Source organism: Macrotis lagotis, chromosome X (genome assembly GCF_037893015.1).
Source record: "Macrotis lagotis isolate mMagLag1 chromosome X, bilby.v1.9.chrom.fasta, whole genome shotgun sequence".
NCBI classification, from domain to species: Eukaryota; Metazoa; Chordata; class Mammalia; order Peramelemorphia; family Peramelidae; genus Macrotis; species Macrotis lagotis.
In genome coordinates this window covers 545,872,260-545,892,674 of record NC_133666.1, presented here as the reverse complement: position 1 = coordinate 545,892,674, position 20,415 = coordinate 545,872,260, and the positions used below count along the sequence as shown (strand labels likewise).

Genomic DNA, 20,415 nt, shown 5'->3' with positions numbered 1-20,415 from the left:
AAGATGTGTGATCCCATATCCATGTGAGAACATTCAAACACATGCATTCAGTGTTGTGATATGAATGTGCAATTGAAAAATCATTCAAAGAAATGCATTCACTACTTTTACTTACATCTCAGGGCATTTATTCAAATAATGTATTTATTAATATACAATCACTGCTCTTTTTCTAATTCTAAAACCAGTAAAATTGAAATACCCTGAAAGATTAATGAAAGTTATAGATGAGAATTTAAGTCAGAGAAGTAAAAAATAAAATCTTGCAGTTGTGAATTTCAGAGTTAACCAACATTTGATAGCAGTTTCATTGTGGGAGAATTCCAATAATTCATCTTGCAAGAATATATCAAACTTTGTTATGTTCCTAGGACAAGGGAATGAAAACATTTGCAAGTGGGAAGTTCTCCTTTCCTTCAGGAAGTTATTGGTCTAATAACGATTGCTATTTTAGGTTGTCCTCAGAGTACTTGTTTACTTTATTGTGCAGCACTGCCTTTAAAAAAAAAAAACCAAAAAAGATTGTAACCAAATTTGGCCTGGATATTGATTGTGTCAAAGTTTTGAGTCAGAACCAGAAAGACTTTAATAACTTTCTCATATCTCTGAGTTTAGCATCCATGAAGGAGAAATATGAGTAAAAGCATGGTATTTAGTATCCTAAACTAATCTTAAAATTATTCAGTAAAAGATAATTATTTTTATGCTGGAAAATGGTCATCTTATCATGATGAGATGTCAACAGCATTAAATATAAAAAGGGTTGCTTCTATAAAGAAAAAAAAAGAAACAATAGGGATTGCTTTTTAGCTTTTTTTTTGGTAACTTTGTTGCTTTTAGCACAGTCCCTGAAACAAAGCTGATATTTTATAAATACTAGACTGACTGAAAGGAAACTTGAAGATAGTAAAGACTATTAATTTGCAAGGGTCTGGGGGAGCATGAATATTTTCCTGGAATTAATTCTGAGCTCTGAATGTCTACATCTCCTTTGAGTCATCAGTGGGTGGGTTGGGGGGGGGGGCTGCCCAGGCCATACTATCATTGCCACTTTTGCCATTATAGGGCCCATACTACCAGGAGGCTATTGAAATCAGTAAGACATCAGACCTGGGATTCCAGAAGCCATGAACAGATGGAGAACATACTTCTCACTTGCCTTCATTAGCATTGGTTCTTCCAAAAACAAAAACTGGTACTTTACCCTGACTAGAAACAATCCAAAGGATTGGTAAACTATCACTCCCTCTTATTCTTCTTATCTCTACCATCTATAATCCCAAGTTACTTGAAAACAGCCTGCTGGTAGCTACCTCATTCTCCCTCCCTTCAATATTGCCCACATAAAGTCCTAGATCTACCTGCCCATTCCAATGTGGTATCTGGAACTTCTATAGTGACATAGTTGTTCTATGGTTGATAATTAAGAAACTTCCCCTCATTAACTCTGGTAAAGATCTTATGCTCAAATCATGTTAGAATTAGGGCCCCAAACTGTGCCTAATATACAGTAGACTTAAAATACATGTTTATTGAATGAATTAATGTACTTAATTTTACAGATTAATTTAAACTTTGTATCTGATAAATTTCATCTGATGTTCAAAATTTGTTGCAAAATTATACTTAATCATATGTGCTACAATTAATCAATATTGTTGTTATTGTTTGGTCATGACCCCATTTGGAATTTTCTTGGCAAAGATACTGGAGTGGTCTGCCATTTCCTTCTCCAGCAAGGCAAACAGAATTAAGTGACAGGATCACAGAGCTAAAAAAGTCACATTTGAATTCGGGAAGATTAGTCTTTCTGACTCCAGGTTAAGTGCTCTCTATTCACTGGGCTATCTAGCTTCTCCTCATCAATATCATTAATGTATTTTTTTTGTAAAAATGAGAACTATGTGAAAAAGAGATTTATATTTTAGTTAAGAAAAGCAAAAGATCTAGTAAAAAGAATACTAGGTTGGAAAACAGTAAACCTGGATTTGAGTCCTCCTTCTGCTACTTACTACCTTGGCTACCTTAGTCAAAATAGTGATGCTCTTTGAGTCACTATTTCCCCATCAATAAAAGAAGGGGAATTTGTTGAAATTGCTAAATTATCACAATTCTGTGATAATGACTTTGCCTGGTGTATGCTGCTGTTGTCTATATCAGAATGTAAAAGTAAACTTTTATACCCACTACCCAAATCTTAAGAGATCTTCTTTTGACTTATCAGGGGAAAGATTTAGTAATTGTGTTCGAAAGGAGGGAGAATCTGGAGTTCAGTCTCAACTCCATTAGATTGTTAGAATTGTTGCTCCACTTTTGGAAGTTGTAATGCAAGTTGAGGTAGGTTGGGTCTTGGATAGCCACAGAGAAAAAGCAACTAGTGCCCTAAGAAATAGTGTAATCAGTTAATCATGTATCTATTACCAGTGACATTATGCCTTTTAACTTGAATTAATCAATAACATTGACACTATGGTGTGTACTTAAGTGGGATAGATTCAGTATGAGATAGATTACCTATGTGACTCTCAAAATTTTCTTGAAGATTCTATGTTTATTATAAATGCATTACTCTTATTTCTAAAGGCTTGTTTAATGTTTGTTGATTTTCCATAAGATATGTTTAGCTAAAGATAGGGAGTAGATATGAGTGTAAATCTGAGTTGGAATCTAAGCTTATATGAGAATAAACAGAGAAATGGAGATGCTTTAACAGAAATCTGTCAGAATGACATCATGAAACCGGAAGCTTTTTATGTGATAATGTTAAGGTCTTAGAATTTGCAGGGACTTAGAGAAATTCTCCACTCAGAACTTTCATTATTGTGATTCCCTGGTTTTAAGAAACCACTAAAGGAAATTTAGCATTTTTTAAAAATAGCTTTTTAATCAAACATTGTTTTTGGTCAATGTAATTGGACATTGTTTTCTGATGTGCTCCCTTTACTAGTCAGAGCACTTTCTTTGAGATAACTTTTGCTTGTTTGAATACCTATGTACTGATATCTGTTGTATTATTATATTGAATGCTCAAGATCATGTAAAAATTTAGCCACATGTACTTTATAAAGTTATTTTTTATTTTTAAATTTTAAGCAGACCTAGATTACTTACTTTATTGTGGATCCTTATACATTGAAACTGGCAGAAACTGGCTTCAAAATAGAAGAGATCCTGGAAAAAAAAAGAGATAGACATGCATACGGAAATAGAATTTCTCTCAGATTTGGAATCCAAACTGTGCCAGTATTTGCTTGACTTTGTCCCAGTGTCTTGCTCTCTCTAGTTCTCAGTTTCCTCGTTTGCAAAATAAGAGCAATTGATTGGAAATCAAGGTTTTTTTTTTTGATCTGGAGTACCTGATAAAATATATGCATAAAATATACATATATACATATTAAAAATCATGCAAACCTTAAATTTATTGTATAAATCATGTAAAATGTGCTTGATATATAGATATATATCATACACATATATAAAAAGTGTGACTGACTCTCTCTCTATATATATATATACATATATATATATATAAATATGTGTATATTAATTTTCGCATCTTTTCTTTTCCAGTTCAGGGACCTCAGGTAAAAGACCCTGACTTCCAGTCCACCCCCTCACACCCCATATGTCGATGATAACTTTAATATAATTTTCTCTTTGTAATGTTATTCTATTCATAAAAACTCACATCCTTTTGAGACAATTATGGGCTCCACCAGGAAGGTACAGGACACCCCGCCCAGGAGCTAGAACCAAGTTCAGGTTCATTTCCATCTTTTAAAGCCCCACCAATCTAGGAGGCGTCAATTCCCTGCCCTTCTAAGACAGAAAGACTCCGAATGACAGAGCGACCAATCCAGAGAGCAGGCTGAGAGCTCCTTCCAATCACCTTCTACCTCAGGCTTTCGGGCCCACCCCCGGGGGCCAATCAGATATCAGCACCTAGCGTTTGTCCCGCCCCCCATGGCCGGAGTGACAGCCTGGAGGAGGTTTACGTGGGCCAACTCCCGGATTTCCCCAGTTTGGCTGCCCTTGCCTAGGTGCGAGCGGAGGTGCTGTGAGTGTCGGGGACTAACGGGGTCGGGGAGGCCTTGGCCCGGACGACCTCCGCGATCCGGGTCTGAAAGCAAGAGTGCTCGCCTCCTCGGAGGCGCAGGAAGGAAGGTGGGGAGCGTGTAAAGACGCAGGGGAAGGAAGATGGTAGTGGATGGCTGGGTTGGGGGACGCTGCTACTCGGTGAGGGCGGCGAGACCTCGTGGTTGCTAGGGAATGCATCCTCCCCTCCCCCACCCCGCCAGAGCCTGGCTCCGCTGGGCGGGCTCCATCCAGTCTATAGGGAGGTCTGAGCCCCGCCTTCTCCCCCGCCTCCCCCGAGTGCTGAGGCTGGGGATTGGCTCGCTCAGGCTGTCAATCACATCCCGGTAGGGTTCCTTTACCTTTGCCCTCACCTTTCTGTGATCTTTTTGGCCCGATCTGACCTAATACTGTTTTTTTTCCTCCAAAGAGAGAGGAAGAAAGAGACAGATACACAGAGGGAGACCGAGCAGAAAAAAAACTGAGCACAGTCGGGTGGGGAGGGGGAAAGGAAGGGGGCGAATTCTTCCAGGGCATCAACATTTTCTCCTGAGTCCACCCGAGCCACCCTAGAGGAGGGGCGGCCTGGCAGGGGCAGGACATCCGCCTCGCCCTGCCCAATCCCGTGCCGCCCTTTTCCTTCCGCGGGGACTCAGAAACAGTCCGTCCACCAATCAACACTGTCCAAGCGCCGGAGATTCAAATGAGGCAAAAGACACCTCCTGCCCACAAGGATCTTACAATCTAATGGGCGGGGCAGACAGCACACAGGATTTACCCAGAATGCTTTCCACCGGATGTAGGAAAATTGTGGCCCCACTTAGTATCAGAAGTAGGAGGAGTGGGCAGCAGAGTGTTCCCCCTCCCCCTTCTGGGCTGGAAGGGGTGGTGTGATGGGGGCAGCAACTGTGAAGTGTGGCAGAGGACCCTGCCATGCGGGAGAAGCCAGGTGTCTGTAAGAACTAGTGAGTTTTGTAGTAGTTAGGGATTTTGTTGCCCGAGGAATGCAGTCATCCTTGACTTTTGTTTACTTTGTTGTTTTTTCCCTGAATCAAACATTCTTGGCCTTGATATCAATTAACCCAGGATCTCCGAACCACCTCTAACTATCTTAAAGGACTATCTTTTTTGCTCACATTCCTCTACTCCAAATGATTTAAAGTCTTAAATTTGGAAGGAAAATTAGAAATTTAGGTCAATCATCTGAAGTCTATATGTGAAAAAAGGGGAATTAGTATAGCCAAGTATAGTCAAGAGTAAAATAACCCTGTCTCAAAATAATGTTGTTTTTTATGAATAAAATGATATTACAAAGTAAGAATTATATTGAATAAAGTTATCATTAACATATGGGGTGTGAAGGGGGGTGGACTGGAAATCAGGGTCTTTTACCTGAGGTCCCAGAGTCGTTAAAAAACAAAAGTAACAAACTGGGCCAAAAAAAAATTATACTAGATCTGCAATTTCATCTTTGTAGGGAAATTTTGGGGGAGAAAATTGTCAATTTAGATCAACACCTTCTCTGAAATTTATAAAATTAGAGAACTGCCTGGGGATCTGAATTTAAGAGAATTGTTTGGGAAACACTAGAAAGGGTAACTTGAGTTCACATAGTTAAGAAGTGACAAAAGCTAGACTTGAATCCTGAATCAAATTTGGGGCCTGCTTTTTATCCATCATGCAAGTATTGGACCTGATAGTAAAAGAAACTTAAGATATACTTAATTACTTTATTTCCATCTCAGCCTAGGGTTTATTCTTCATTAAAGCATCTTCTGTTTCTTTCATTCTTAATCGGCCTCATACCCCTTTCTTCATTATCATTTCCTTTTAGGAACACCAGCTACTTTGCCCTTCCAAGAGCAGTTTCTACCTCTGCTCTTTCTTGGCTGATAACTTGTTCTTACTTTCACATCCTGGAGCTTGTATGAAGGGGGAAGAAAAGGAATTTTCTTGGATTCTTTTCCCGGGTTAGCCAATCTCTGATCTTTAATTGAGGTGGTGAGATAGACGGCCTACTTTATTTGATTGTTGGATTATTGGATGGGGGGGGGGGTCAAGCAGATAGAGACAGCACTGCTTTGAGAATCTAGCCTGTACACATTCTAAGGTTCTATACTATTTGTTTTTCTAACATGAAAAAAAAAGATTCCTGGACTTGCTTAGAGAATCAATGTTTTTACTTTTTTTGAGGCAAATATAAGTCTCAATTAAATGTATATTATATCCCTAAAATGAAATTTCTTTAAAAGGAAATATATGGATGCAGGTATATATGTATTTATATATGTTTACATGCGCATGTATACATATGTAAATGGACACACACATATGCATATATATATACACACACACACACACAGGCATTGAAAAATAACTGAAGACTGCACTTGCAGGTTGATTTTCATTAATTGAAATGTGATTATTGAACCTTTCCAAGTAATCTTTACAAGGCCTTTAACACATAAGGAAAAAAGGAAGAGGTATAACTGTGGGTCTGGAGAAGAGAAAGTGTTTTCATGTTTTAGTTGCTTTTTTCTTTTTTTTTTTTGCTTGTTTGTTTTGAAGGGAACTGAATGGAGTCTGGAAACTAAGTAGCAGTAAGCAACTTCATTTTCTGGGGAAAAAATCAAGTATGTATTACTAAAGAGATTTTCAGTGAGCACTTAGAAAGAGAAGCAGAGGTCATAGGTCTAGCATGTCTTCATCAACAGGTCATACCAGATGAACCCACTTACTTTGTGGATAGAGTTTTTAAATTGTATATCTGGTCTAAATCTAACTACTTAGATTTTATTTGATAATGTTTTCCAAACATAGAGAAGTTAGAAAAGTGAGGAATAGATGACATAGGTAGATTTGGAACTGGCTGATTGACTGGACTTAATGGTTTGAAGACTATCTTCGTTGTAGCTTCTGTTTATCATTTGACCTGGTCCTTTATTTAGCATTTAATGACTTGGAGTAAAAGCTTTGAAAACATAATCACCATCAGGTAATGTTTTAAATTTTGCAGATGACTCAGAGTTGAGAGGGATGGTCAACTTGCTGAATGAGAAGTCAGAATCCTAAAAAAATCTTGATAGTTTGCATATTGGTGCCAGGCCACTAGGGTAAAATTTAATAGTGATAAATGCTTTTTTACATGGTTTCAAAAATTAATATACAAAGTATGGGAAAGGGGAAACATACCTAGACATTAATTCATCTCAGAATGACCTGGGACCCTTAGTACACTGATGTTGAATTCTAAAACTATAACCTTAAATTTCTTTCATTCAAACAATTAACAGGCATTTATTTATTTATTCCTTGTTATATTCTAGGCATTAGGTTTCAAGATTACAAAATATAAAGTGAAATATATGCATGCAAAGTGGATATAATAACATGATTCAAAATTGAGGTGGGGCACTAGCAGCTTAGGAAGATCAGGAGAATGCTTCATGCTCTTGATCTGAGCCTTTAGTATATGAGAGTGAGGAGGGAAATGTGTTCAAGGTTTGGGAATAGTGTTGGTTGGCCTAGTTTGGGCTAGTATCCAGTAATATTAGGAAGTTGATTTGTCTCTCTGGATTCCTGCTGGGGTTAGTTGTTTTCTATCATGTTTTGTCCAGTGAATATCTCAGGAACCTGATTTGTGCGAGTCATTGTGGGATACTGATCCAAATGTCATATAAATTCTGAACTTAACTCCACTAGTCAAGATTGGAACTTAATCATCTCTAAGGTGATTCAAAGCTTTAAAATTCTGAGATTCTAAAACCAAACTTATTTCCTTGAGGAACATTTGATTTAAATTACAATTATTTATGCACTTCTTTTCCTTTCTTTACATTAAGTTCAAACCATTTTCTTTAGTTTTTAACATATTACTATAGTTTTACCATATTCCTGTAGTTTCCTTAGGATCATAAATGTAGAGCTGAAAGGGACCTCCTTTTATAGAAGAGGAAACTGAGGTTCACTAAAATAAAAGATCTTGTCCTATGGTACAAAGGATAATATTGTTATTCATTTCCAAAGGAAACCATGATTTCAGGGAGATGATGCCATGACAAGCACATGAATGGGATTTGAGTGAGGGGGAGCTATGTTAAGTCACCAGCCTCATGCCATCTGGGTCCAGTGGGTAAAGTAGGAGCAGGATGATTGGAGATGGCCCTGGATGTGGGGCAATCAGGGTCAAGTGACTCACCCAAGGTCACACAGCTAGTAAGTGGTAAGTGTCTCAGGCTGGATTCAAGCTGCCATCCTCCTGACTCCAAAGCTAGTGCTCTATCCACTGCAACACCTTGGTATGAGGGAAGTAAATAATAGAGTGTAGGATTTGAACTCAGGGTCTCTGATTTGAAAGCTAACACTATAAACATTGTGGAATATTATTAGAGGTACCTAGGAATCCCAGATTCCAAGTAGCATTTCTCTTTGATATCTTTCCTATTTTCAATTAGTTACAACATTCTCTAAAAATAGTAATCAGAATCAAACTCTGCTAAAATAATTCAAATAAGAATTGTACTGGATTTGCTATTTTGTCATCATCATCATTGTGATCTCTTTTATTGATCCCATATGCCTTTATGGGGGTCTCAGTAGCCACTTCAGCCATGACCTAGTCTGGTACTGTGAACAATCCCAATTATATCTACCTTCTCCCCCCAACTCCCAACCATATAGGGAGAGAAAACCTAAGGGAAAGATGCCATCATCTCTTTCAGTACTTCTTGCTTCAATCCTGCACTCACTTTCCACAAATCCAGTAATGCACTACTCCTTCCAAAACCTTTCTGCTGATTGTTGCCTACCTACTCTATCATCACTTTGCTTTCTTTCTACTAAAGGCATCTTTCACCATCTATCTCTATATACAAATGGTTTTTACTACTTCCTGGCACCAGTAAATACTCCATAGAGATGCAATCAATCATTTCCCTCTTTAGTTGTTCCCACTTTGGTGAGAGAGCTATGGAGGGAACATTTCCTCTGGCACTTCAAAGAGGAGAACCTTGCCAATCCTTCCATCTCTGAGCTCCTTGTCTTCTGGCAATGGGAAACTGCAAGATGATGACTGAATGTTACCTTGTGGGTTCCTATTAGCATAGATTTAAAAACTGTAAGGAATTTTAAAGATAATCTAGTCTATCCTCTTCATTATTTTATATAAGAAGATTCTGAGATCCAGAGATGATGACTTATCAGAACGTCACCAGTTAGCAGAGGAGGGATTCAAATCCAGGTTCTCTTCCACCATAGGATGCTGCCTTTGAGACTCGGGGACTAAACTAGTTTTTAAGAAATTCTACATATAATTTCTGTTTATCCTTTACAGGGTTGATATAATTTTATAATTATGGTTGGTAAAAATAGAATTACATACAAATGATACTTTATCATCAATGTTCTAGAACTGAAAATATTTTTAAAAATTTGATATTTTAAGAAACAGAGATTTTTTATTTCAATTTTGTCTAAAAATTAATTTATAGCACCTCATCTTTGCAAAACAGAATCCAAGGTACTATGGATTAAAAATAAAAATAAAAATAATCTTGATCTTCAGAGAGTCTACATTTTTTTGTAGGGTTGAAAATGGGGTGGGGTATTACATATATATATATATATATATATATATATATGCACAAAGGAGTATAATATAAGGTTATTTGAAGAGGAAGGGAGACTTAGCAATTGTGTGGAAGGGTGCAGTGAAAAAAGAATTGTCATGGCAGGGAATGCCAAGAAAGGGTGGCCCCTGATCTGACCTCATGCCATTGCCCTAGGGTAGGAAATAGAAGGCCATATCCAAGGTGAAAATATTCAAATATTCAATTAGGCAATGGCAGTCAGTGGTTAGGATTTTACACAGAAGAGATGAATTGAGTGAAGGTTTAGGTGTTATCTTGAGGCAACTGAATAGTGCAGTGGATAGAGCCCTGGTCTTGGAGTCAGGAGGATAGGAGTTCAAATTCAGCTTCAGATACTTGACTATTATCTGTAGGATCAAAGCCAGGGTCAGACACTTGACATTTACTAACTTTATGACCCTGGGGCAAGTCACTTCACCCTGATTGCCTCACATCCAGGGCCATCTCCAGTCATCCTGATTCATATCCGACCATAGGACCTAGATGACTCTGGAGGAGAAAATGAGGCTGATGACTTAGCACAGCATCTCCTCACTCAAATTAAATTCATGTGGGGGGCAGCTAGGTGGCGCAGTGTACAGAGCACCAGCCCTGGAGTAAGGAGTACCTGAGTTCAAATTTGGCCTCAGACACTTAATAATTACCTAACTGTGTGACCTTGGGCAAGCCACTTATCCCCATTTGCCTTGCAAAAATCTAAAAAAAATTGATGTGCTTGTCCTGGCATCACCTCCCTGATGTGGTCTTCTTTGAAAATGGAGGACAAAATATCTGGTATTATCAAGAAATTCTGCCCTTTGGTGGAATCTCTGGGAGGGCAATGAAGGAGGAACATGGGAGAGATTTATTTGGTGTTAGAAAAAAAGATATCAATAAAATTTTATTTAAAAAATGCTGTTCCCATATCTTCCTTTTAGAAGTTTTGACTGCCTTTTTCAACACTGGAACCATTGGGAACAGAAACTAAAACATTTGCCTTAGGAGAACATGTATATAGTTTACTAACCTTCAGTTGCTCTCCCAGGAGCTGGCTGATATCAAATATATCAGTCATCTATTAACATTTATTCGATGCCCATAAAAATATTTAACTATAATAGCTCTGTAAGTAGTAACTAAATTAATTTAGGTCTAGTAAGGTTAAGATTACTTAACAAGTAAACCTGCAATGGGAGAAGTGGTTCAGTGGTAAGAATTATCGCAGAGGTCAACTCTCTTTCTAGTGAATGAAGCAAAGCAGAATGAAACAGGGGCTAGTTGGTCTATAAACCTAGTAGTGGTGGACTTCTAAGGACTTGAAAGGGAAAGAAAAAACAAAAACTCTACCCCAAGGCAGGAGTTGGGAGGAGTTAGGGATGGAGTTCTGCCCAGGGAAGAGCTGGAGGTGGAATGGGGAATGTCTAGTTCTAGTTCCTGGATACTTCTGTAACCCCATGATGGGGAACATGAATTTGCATCTATAATAACATGCTAATGAATGGTGAAGCATCACAAAGGTAACTCTAGGTTAGGTAGGAAAGCAACCTCATGCTGGTCAAGGGAAGGTACCTTGACCACAAAGTCTATGGGAGATTGATTAGACTGTCAACTCCAGCCAGTTTCTAAAAAAACAGTTTGGGGGTGGGGTGGGGGATTTCTATCTGCAAAGGATGGGGGGGGATTCTAGTTGCCATCAGGGATAGGGGATGCTTTTAGCTGTTAATTGTCAAGAAACTTTTAATAGATTTTAAGAAATACATGTCTCTTTTATTTCTTAGTTTTCTGAAATTCATAGTCAAATGGTACATCTACAAAAACTGTTATTTTAGAGTCTCTTTGAAAAAAGATGATTCTAGGTTATGAAATATCAAACTAGAAATATCATTGGACAAAATGATCACAAATATAGAGTCCATAATGAAGATAATTTATATTTATTGCCAACAATTATATAAAGTAAATAAATTTTATGAATTTGACTATCTTTCAAACGGAACATATGAAATGTCTTGATCTGTGTCAAATATAATCATCAAATGGGTCAAAAAATAAGGAGATAAGTTACCTAGTAGGTCGGAAAATGTATCCAATGTTTTACTGGAGTCAAGAAGACCCAAAAAACTTATTAGCTTTGTGACCTTGAGCAAATTGCTTACTCTTAGTCTCTTAAACTTGGATTAACAATAACACTACCTTACAGGGTTGTTGTGAGAATCAATATTTGTAAAGAGATTTGCAAACCTTTAAAGTACTGAATAAATGTTATTATAAAAATGATAATGTTTGTCATTATATTTGAGGATGTCCAATGCAGAATCCAAATCGTGGGATTCTCTATCATTGATAAATTCCTCTTAATGCTCTTATGCCAAGCTATATAAATAACAAAACTTCTTTAGCCAAATTCACAGTCATTCATCAGATATCTTCCACATTATAAAATTGAAATGGAAAAAAAAATCTTTTACCCAAAGTATGACTTGATCATCATTTATAAAATAGGGAAAAATAATACTAAAATTTAAAAAGTGCTCATGAATGTTATTACTATTAGTTTTTAACCTTTTCCTCCTGAAGGATGGGAGGGGGTTCTCTCCTGATTTGATTTTTTTTTTTACCTATCAAGTTTTTACAAATATACTAAAAATTTTTTTTTGTTGTTAAATTCTTTTTTGTTCCTCATGTTTCTGTGACTCATATCATCATAAACTTTTGTTTTTTGCTTTCAATTTCTGATTAAGACAAGCTAGAACTGATATTCTTTGGTTTTTCTGACTTCATTCTGCACACTGCTTTTTTCTTGATTTTAAAAATTGGACGGGCAGCTAGGTTGTGCAGTGAATAGAGGACCAGACCTGGAGTCAGGAGGACCTGAGTTCAAATCCAACTCAGACACTTAATAATTACCTGGCTGTGTGGCCTTGGGCAAGCCACTTAACCCCACTGCCTTGCAAAAACCTAAAAAAAAGGACAATATGCTGTAAATAATGTCTGCTATATTTATCTGCCAATATTGATGTAATTTTTATTATAAAGATTTTTTAATTGAACTTCATCTTGAGAAAATATAAACATTTCAAAATTAAAGAACAAGAAGAAGATTGTATAAATTGTTTCTGCCATGGTGATATTTGATGCCTGTCCTTAAGAGTTTTCCATGACACCACCTTTCTTTTACTCTCCATATATATTGTTATGTATATATCTGAAATATCAAATAGCAGCTTTTTAAAAGTTCTCTCTTTTTATCTGGTAGTTAGATTTGTACCTTCAAACTCAAAAGAGACTTCAAAATTTCAAAGTATATCCATCTTTTCAAAATCATTTGTCATCTACTTTGTTATTAGTCATCACTTCTACAAATTTCTCATCTAATCTTTATTTAAAGATGAAGTTAATTTTTACAATGGTCTTGCATTGGTATGCTATACATTGTTGTTTGTTGGAACTGAGGTTAATAAAAATAAAAAAGCAGTATGAAGTCTTTGGCTATAAATGATAAAATCTGATTCCAGTTTTGTTATAATATAGTACAAGGAAATAAAGAAAATATTTAGCTTTGCATCCTTTTCAGGCATGGATGTGGGGTGCCCACATTATTGTCCAGCACCATCTGTACAACATTTTCAGCAGGTAGAAGGGTATTGGTTTTTCTGATACATTATGATTTATCTTATTGTTCTTACATACAAACATAAAGGAGAGGACTCCAGTCTCTTCTGGGTCAAGTTAGTCATTCAAATCTGAAGAAGATTCAGGAGGCAGTTTATTCTAAGCAAATCAAACTACCAGCTCACCTTCCCTACCCCCTCCTTTGTTCCTTGATGGGGCCAGCCTAAGATTCCAAAGCCAAGACCATTAATCCTGTTTTCACCTCATTTCCCATTCCTTGGAAGAATTTGCTATGTAGACAGGGCTAGCAATCTCCACCAAGTATCAACTAACTGCCAGCTTTGCAAGTTAGCTTATATGAAGCAGAATAGCCCCTTGATTCCCTATCCTAAACCCCTATATTTCTATAAACAGATATATATAGAGAGAATGTGCCAGGTAAGTTAAATCACTACCCACTTGACCAACATCTTGCCTCTGACTCAAACTCTGAAGTCTTGGGACTTAGTGTCTTTCAGACAGAGGCTCATTCTGTTTCCAGACTGGGTCATACAATCATCAGTAAGGGGATGATGGAGAAAGGGCATATCTTCTTTCACCACCACTAATACCAATTGTTGACCAATTGTCTAGAAGACCCAAGAGTGGCAATTGCCACCCCTCCCTCACCAGATCATTGGTCTTGCTTCTAGACCAACTCCATTAGCCATCATCTTGGAAAACAAACCCTATAACAATATGATCTGGTAACTATTTTTGCAATTGCTACAGAAGACACCCCCCCCCCCCACCCAAGCAACAAAAAAAGTTCTCACCATCAAATTTATTGACCTTGTCAAATGATTCAACTTTGTAAACAGCTATGATTTTATCTATAGAAATAAAATTAAAAATGCACACATATATATATATATATATATATATATATATATATATATATATGTATATGCGCACTTACTTTGTTGCTATTCCCCCTCTGTCCACCATGAGAGGTCTTTCAATGTTTTACAAAACCTTCCATATATATTGTCTCTCTCTCATTAGGTGAGCTCCTTGTTTATTGTATCACTATGACGTAGAACTATGCTTTGCACGTAATCAATAATGACAAAGTTTTTTTATGAATTTGTTCATACATTCATTCATTCATTGAATTAAGCTGCAATACTATGCTATCCCGCTGATTTCTTTTTTAGTCTTTAGGATCATTCACATTGTAGTAGTTTCAAGGCACATAAATCCCTAACTTTATGACATCCTGATTTGTATTCCTTTCCTTCGCCTTTCCATTTCACAGCATGGTTTGAGTTTTAAAGGGGTTAGTATTAATGCTATCATCATCTTGTTCTCATCTTTCTGATGAAGATCAAGTAAAAATGTCAGGAACCAAGTCACTATCCTGCTATGTTTCTTTTACATTTTAATAGAACTCTGTAGACTTGTCATGCAGGTGTAGAAAATTAATGTTTTCTGTAATTGAATACAAGCATTGGATTGTAAACTCATCTTTAGACTTATTGGAAGCATCTTGGGGACACCTTCAGTAACAGATAGGATGACAGGAATGACATGAATCTCATCCTCTATCCACATGGTTTTAATTTCTTCTGCCAGATGTCTACTACATTTTGCAAACATTTTATCCAATGTAATTTGGAGATTATGAGGATTCACTGTTGTAATGTTTATTAAAATGTTGTGCTTAGATTTTTAATGTATCAATGCTAAATCTAGACAGTTTTTGGAAATAGTTTTGTTTATAATGTTGCTACATTTCTACCATAGCTTTTTTAATACTGAAGATTATTTGGGGATTTGTATCTATAGAATGGGCATTTGTTATATCTTAGTTTGGAAAGGCTATTGAGATTGTAAGTGTATAATTCTAACCCTGTAATCAGGGAATGTGAGGTATCCAGTAGATGATAAATTTGTGTGGCCTGCCTTGAGTTATTGTATAATTCCTACAATTTTATTACATAATGTATATCAGTCACTAAGTCTGTGTTCCTTAAAGCCAAGCGTTTTTTTGTAATTTCTAATGGCATTTGCCTGTTCTTGAAGCAATATCATAACTCCTTTCATTATTATAAACAGATCTGCATGACTAAAGAACTTGTTTGATCATTTAATTTACTTGACAAGTGATATCTCTTCTTTTGCTGAGATACAATTTACTGAGTTCATATGCAGTATGCCTTTTGCTCCCGGTCTTGAATCTTAGCTGTCTAGAGATAAATCACTTTCAGTTATATTTGACAGATCCAGTGATATATACCTGTTTTCAACATTTGATACTGCTTTCTGGAGGTGAGGACTGTTTGTTACAAAAGTATTTTTGTAAATTTTTTTGATCTATTTGTTGTGTACTCAGAGAATATTTATTATTCCTCTTCTATCTTTTTGATAAGGAAGTGTTATTCTTTCTGTAACTGTCTGAGGGTGATGAGTCCCATGTTTTTGTTTGGATACCTTGATCCATCCTTGTCTATTTTACTGTGCCATAAATGTACATTAAGAAAAATATTGCATAGGTGTTAGGGCTCTAAATATTTTCTTCCTATAAATCTTAAGTTTCAGCTTTCTCTTTGAAAACCATGCATTCCATGTATTTTAACTGGAAAAGAACAAATTGTTACTAAGTGTCATCTTCATCTATTGATTCAATCTCATAGACTTCAGTTTTCTTTGTACAATATTTTGATAACATTGGAGGAAGTTTTCATAAAATAAACTATTAATTTAATGGTTTTCAGTGAAATAATATTACTTGAAAGTTGATTGATGTATATGATTTGTTCTTTGATCTGAAAGCCATACTTCTATTTAGGGGTGATGATAATGATTGAAGTCTAGGCAGGAACATAACAAGCTTAAATTATCTCCCTGAAAAGACCATGTTTTATATCACTTATTTTTTTATTTGTTTTGTTTTTTAACAAAGCAAATGGGGTTAAGTGGCTTGCCCAAGGCCAAACAGCTAGGTAATTATTAAGTGTCTGAGACCGGATTTGAACCCAGGTGCTCCTGACTCCAAGGCTGGTGCTTTATCCACTGCGCCACCTAGCCACCCTTATATAACTTATTTTTTTATCAATATTTTATTTTTTCAAGTACATGTTATGAAAAACTTTTCAACATTCATTGATATGCATATGTATATCCTCCCTTCCCATCTTCCCTTCCCACCGTACACCCCTCAGGGAACAGTCAGGTTATTATTGTACATACACATTTGTGTTAAACATGTTTACAGATTGGTCATTTTCTGTATAAGGAATTAGGATTAAAGGAAAGAAATACATAAGTCATATATTTTTTAAAAGTGAATGTAGTGTTTGTCAGATTATGAAGGGTTTTTTTTTCCCCTTGGTTTTCTTCCTCTGGATGGGGATAGCATTGTCCACAGCCAGTCTAATTGGTTTGTCCTAGCTCTCTGAACTACTGAGAGCAGCTGCTTCCAACAAGGTTGTTTATCTCATAATGTTGTTGATGTGTACTTTGTTCTCTTGGTTCTCTTCCCTTTGCTCAGCATCAGATCGTGTAACTCATTCCATGCTTCTCTAGAATCTGACTATATCACTTATTCTCAACACTATTGTATTGGAAACATGTTTTAAAAAGAAAAGTAAGGAAGAAAAGTATTAATTAAATAATTTATGGATATAAATTAGAAAAATGAGGCAGTCATTGCTTTCAAGGAGTTAACATTCTAATAAAGGGAGACTAAATTTAAAAAATAGAGAACTGTTTTCCAAGTGAACATCAAATAACCTGCATCATTTAATTGATTGATTGATTGATGCAAAATATGATGAGCTATGAGTATGGAACTGAGTTAAAGGCTTGGTAATAATCATCAAAAGCCAGGATCCTGGTTTGAGGCAGCTTATTCCATAATGTTTGAATTGATTAAAACTTAACTTTTTTTGAATATTTTTCTATTTTGTGTTTATATTACCTATATTTCTTCCTGTTTCTTTTTTATTTCCCCTCTTAGTATTATTCCTTATATTTAAAAAAAAAGTCATCAAATCCAATTGACACGCACAGTGTCCAAACCAGAGGTGTGAGTTGGTACCTCAGGGATGCTTTAATTTGCATTTCTCTAATCAGAAATGATTTAGAGCAATTTTTCATGACTATGGATCACTTTGATTTCCTCATTTGTAAATTGCTTTTGCATATCCTTTGACTATTTATCAATTGGGGAATGACTTGTTTTTATTATAAATTTGACTCAGTTCTCTATATATTTTAAATAATGAGTCCTTTGTCAGAATTGCTAGTTGTAAAAATTGTTTCCCAATTTATTTTGATATTTGTTACAGTGGTTTTGTTTGTGCAAAAGCTTTTAAATTTAATGTATCCAAAATTATCTGCTTTGCTTTTAATGATGTTCTCCATCTCTTCCTTAGTCATAAACTGCTACCCTTTCCATAGATCTGACAGGTAAACTATTCCTTAATCTCCTAGTTTGCTTATAATATTGTCTATTATAGCTAAATCCCGTATCCATTTTGATCTTATCTTGGTATAGGGTGTGAGCTATTGGTCTAATCCAAGTTTCTTGCCATACTCCAATTTTCCTAATAGTTTATATTGAAGAGAGTTTTTATCCCAGAAGCTGGACTCTTTGGGTTTATCAAAAACCTGATTACTATATAATCATTTCTTGCTATCTCTTTTACATCTAGTCTATTCCACTGATCTACTACTCTATTTCTTAGCCAATACTAGACATTTTTGATGACTGATGTTTTATAATACAATTTTAGACCTGGTAGGGCAAAGCCACCTTCTTCTGCTCTTTTTTTTTTTTCATTACATTCCAGGATATTTTTGACTTTTTATTTCTCCATATGAATTTACTTACAATTTTTTCCTAGCTCATTAAAATAATTTTTTGGAAGTTTGATTGGTAAGGTACTAAATAAATAGTTTAATTTAGGTAGAATCATCATTTGCATTATATCAGATCTGCCTATCCATGAGCAGTTGATATTTGACTGGTTATTTAAATCTGATTTTCTTTGTGTGAGAAGAGTTTTATAGTTGTTTTCATAGAGTTTCTTAGTCTGACTTGACAGGTAGACTCCCAAGTATTTTATATTGTCTGAAGTTACTTTAAATGGGATTTCTCTTTCTAGCTCTTGTTGCTGTTCTCTAAAGGTTTAAAATTTTACTTTTTTTAAAATTCTTTTTTAATTTGTTTTTATTAAAGTTATTATTTGAGTTTTACAATTCCCCACCCCCCAGTCTTGCTTCCCTCCCCCACCCCCCCCAACAGAAAGTACTCTGTCAGTCTTTACTTGGTTTCCATGTTGTATCTTGATCCAAATTGGGTGTGATGAGAGAGAAATCATATCCTTAAAGAAGAGAAGAGAAGTCTAAGAGGTAACAAGATCAGACAATAAGATACCTGTTTTTTTCCCCCTAAATTAAAGGGAATAGTCCTTGCACTTTGTTCAAACTCCACAGCTCCTTATCTGGATACAGATTGCACTCTCCTTTTCAGACAGCCCAAAATTGTTCCCTGTTGTTGCACTGATGGAATGAGCAAGTCCTTCAAGGTTGAACATCACTCCCATGTTGCTGGTAGGGTTGTACAGTGTTTTTCTGGTTCTGCTCATCTCACTCAGCATCAGTTCATGCAAATCACTCCAAGCTTCCCTGAAATCCCGTCCCTCCTGGTTTCTAATAGAACAATAGTGTTCCATGACAAACATATACCACAGTTTGCTAAGACATTCCCCAATTGAAGGACATTTACTTGATTTCCAATTCTTTGCTACCACAAACAGGGCTGCTATAAATATTTTTGTACAAGTAATGTTTTTACTCTTTTTCATTATCTCTTCAGGATATAGACCCAGTAGTGGTATTGCTGGGTCAAAGGCTATGCACATTTTTGTTGCCCTTTGGGCATAGTTCCAAATAGCTCTCCAGAAGGGTTGGATGAGTTCACAGCTCCACCAACAGTGTAATAATGTCCCAGATTTCCCACAACCCTTCCAACAATGATCATTACCCTTCCTGGTCATATTGGCCAATCTGAGAGGTATGAGATGGTACCTCAGAGAAGCTTTAATTTGTATTTCTCTAATAATTAATGATTTAGAGCATTTTTTCATATAGCTATGGATTGCTTTGATCTCCTCATCTGTAAATTGCCTTTGTATATCCTTTGACCATTTGTCAATTGGGGAATGGCTTTTTGTTTTAAAAATATGACTCAGTTCTCTATATATTTTAGAAATGAGTCCTTTGTCAGAATCATTAGTTGTAAAGATTGTTTCCCAATTTACTACATTTCTTTTGATCTTGATTACATTGGTTTTATCTGTGCAAAAGCTTTTTAATTTAATGTAATTGAAATCATCTAAATGGTTTTTGGTGATGTTCTCCAACTCTTCCTTAGTCATAAACTGCTCTCCTTTCCATAGATCTGACAGGTAGACTAGTCCTTGATATTCTAATTTGCTTATAGTATTGATTTTATGTCTAAGTCCTATAACCATTTGGATCTTATCTTGGTAAAGGGGGTGAGGTGTTGGTCTAATCTAAATTTCTTCCATACTAACTTCCAATTATCCCAGCAATTTTTATCAAAGAGGGAGTTTTTATCCTAATAGCTGGACTCTTTGGGTTTATCAAACAGCAGATTACTAGAATCATCTCCTGCTTTTACACCTAGTCTATTCTGCTGGTCCACCACTCTATTTCTTAGCCAATACTAAACATTTTGTTGACTGATGCTTTATAATATAATTTTAGATCAGGTAGGGCTAAGCCCCTTTCTTTTGCACTTTGTTTTCATTAAGCTCCTGGCAATTCTTGACTTTTTATTTCTCCATCTTAATTTACTTACATTTTTTTCTAACTCATTAAAGTAATTTTTTGGAATTTTGATTGGTAGGGCACTAAACAGATAGTTTAGTTTTGGTAGAATTGTCATTTTTATTAAATTAGCTCTACCTATCCATGAGCAGCTGATATTTGCCCAGTTATTTAAATCTGATATAATTTGTGTGAGAAGTGTTTTATAATTGTTTTCAAAAAGATTCTGAGTCTGTCTTGGCAAATAGACTCCCAAATATTT

The 20,415-nt window shown here is 35.9% G+C and overlaps 1 protein-coding gene across 4 annotated transcripts in view; it reads left to right on the top strand.

The window, feature by feature from the left end:
* Nucleotides 1-3,959: 3,959 nt before the first annotated feature.
* TRIQK (triple QxxK/R motif containing) overlaps nt 3,960-20,415 on the top strand; it is a 160,451-nt gene continuing 143,995 nt past the window's right edge. Inside the window, exon 1 of one of the 4 annotated variants that reach the window (XM_074200131.1) lies at nt 3,960-4,057. The gene's annotated coding sequence lies outside the window, so the exon portion shown is untranslated. Of the gene's footprint in view, nt 4,165-4,206; nt 6,045-20,415 lie in introns of those variants that run through there. The other 3 variants (XM_074200130.1, XM_074200132.1, XM_074200133.1) reach the window with 3 other exon arrangements.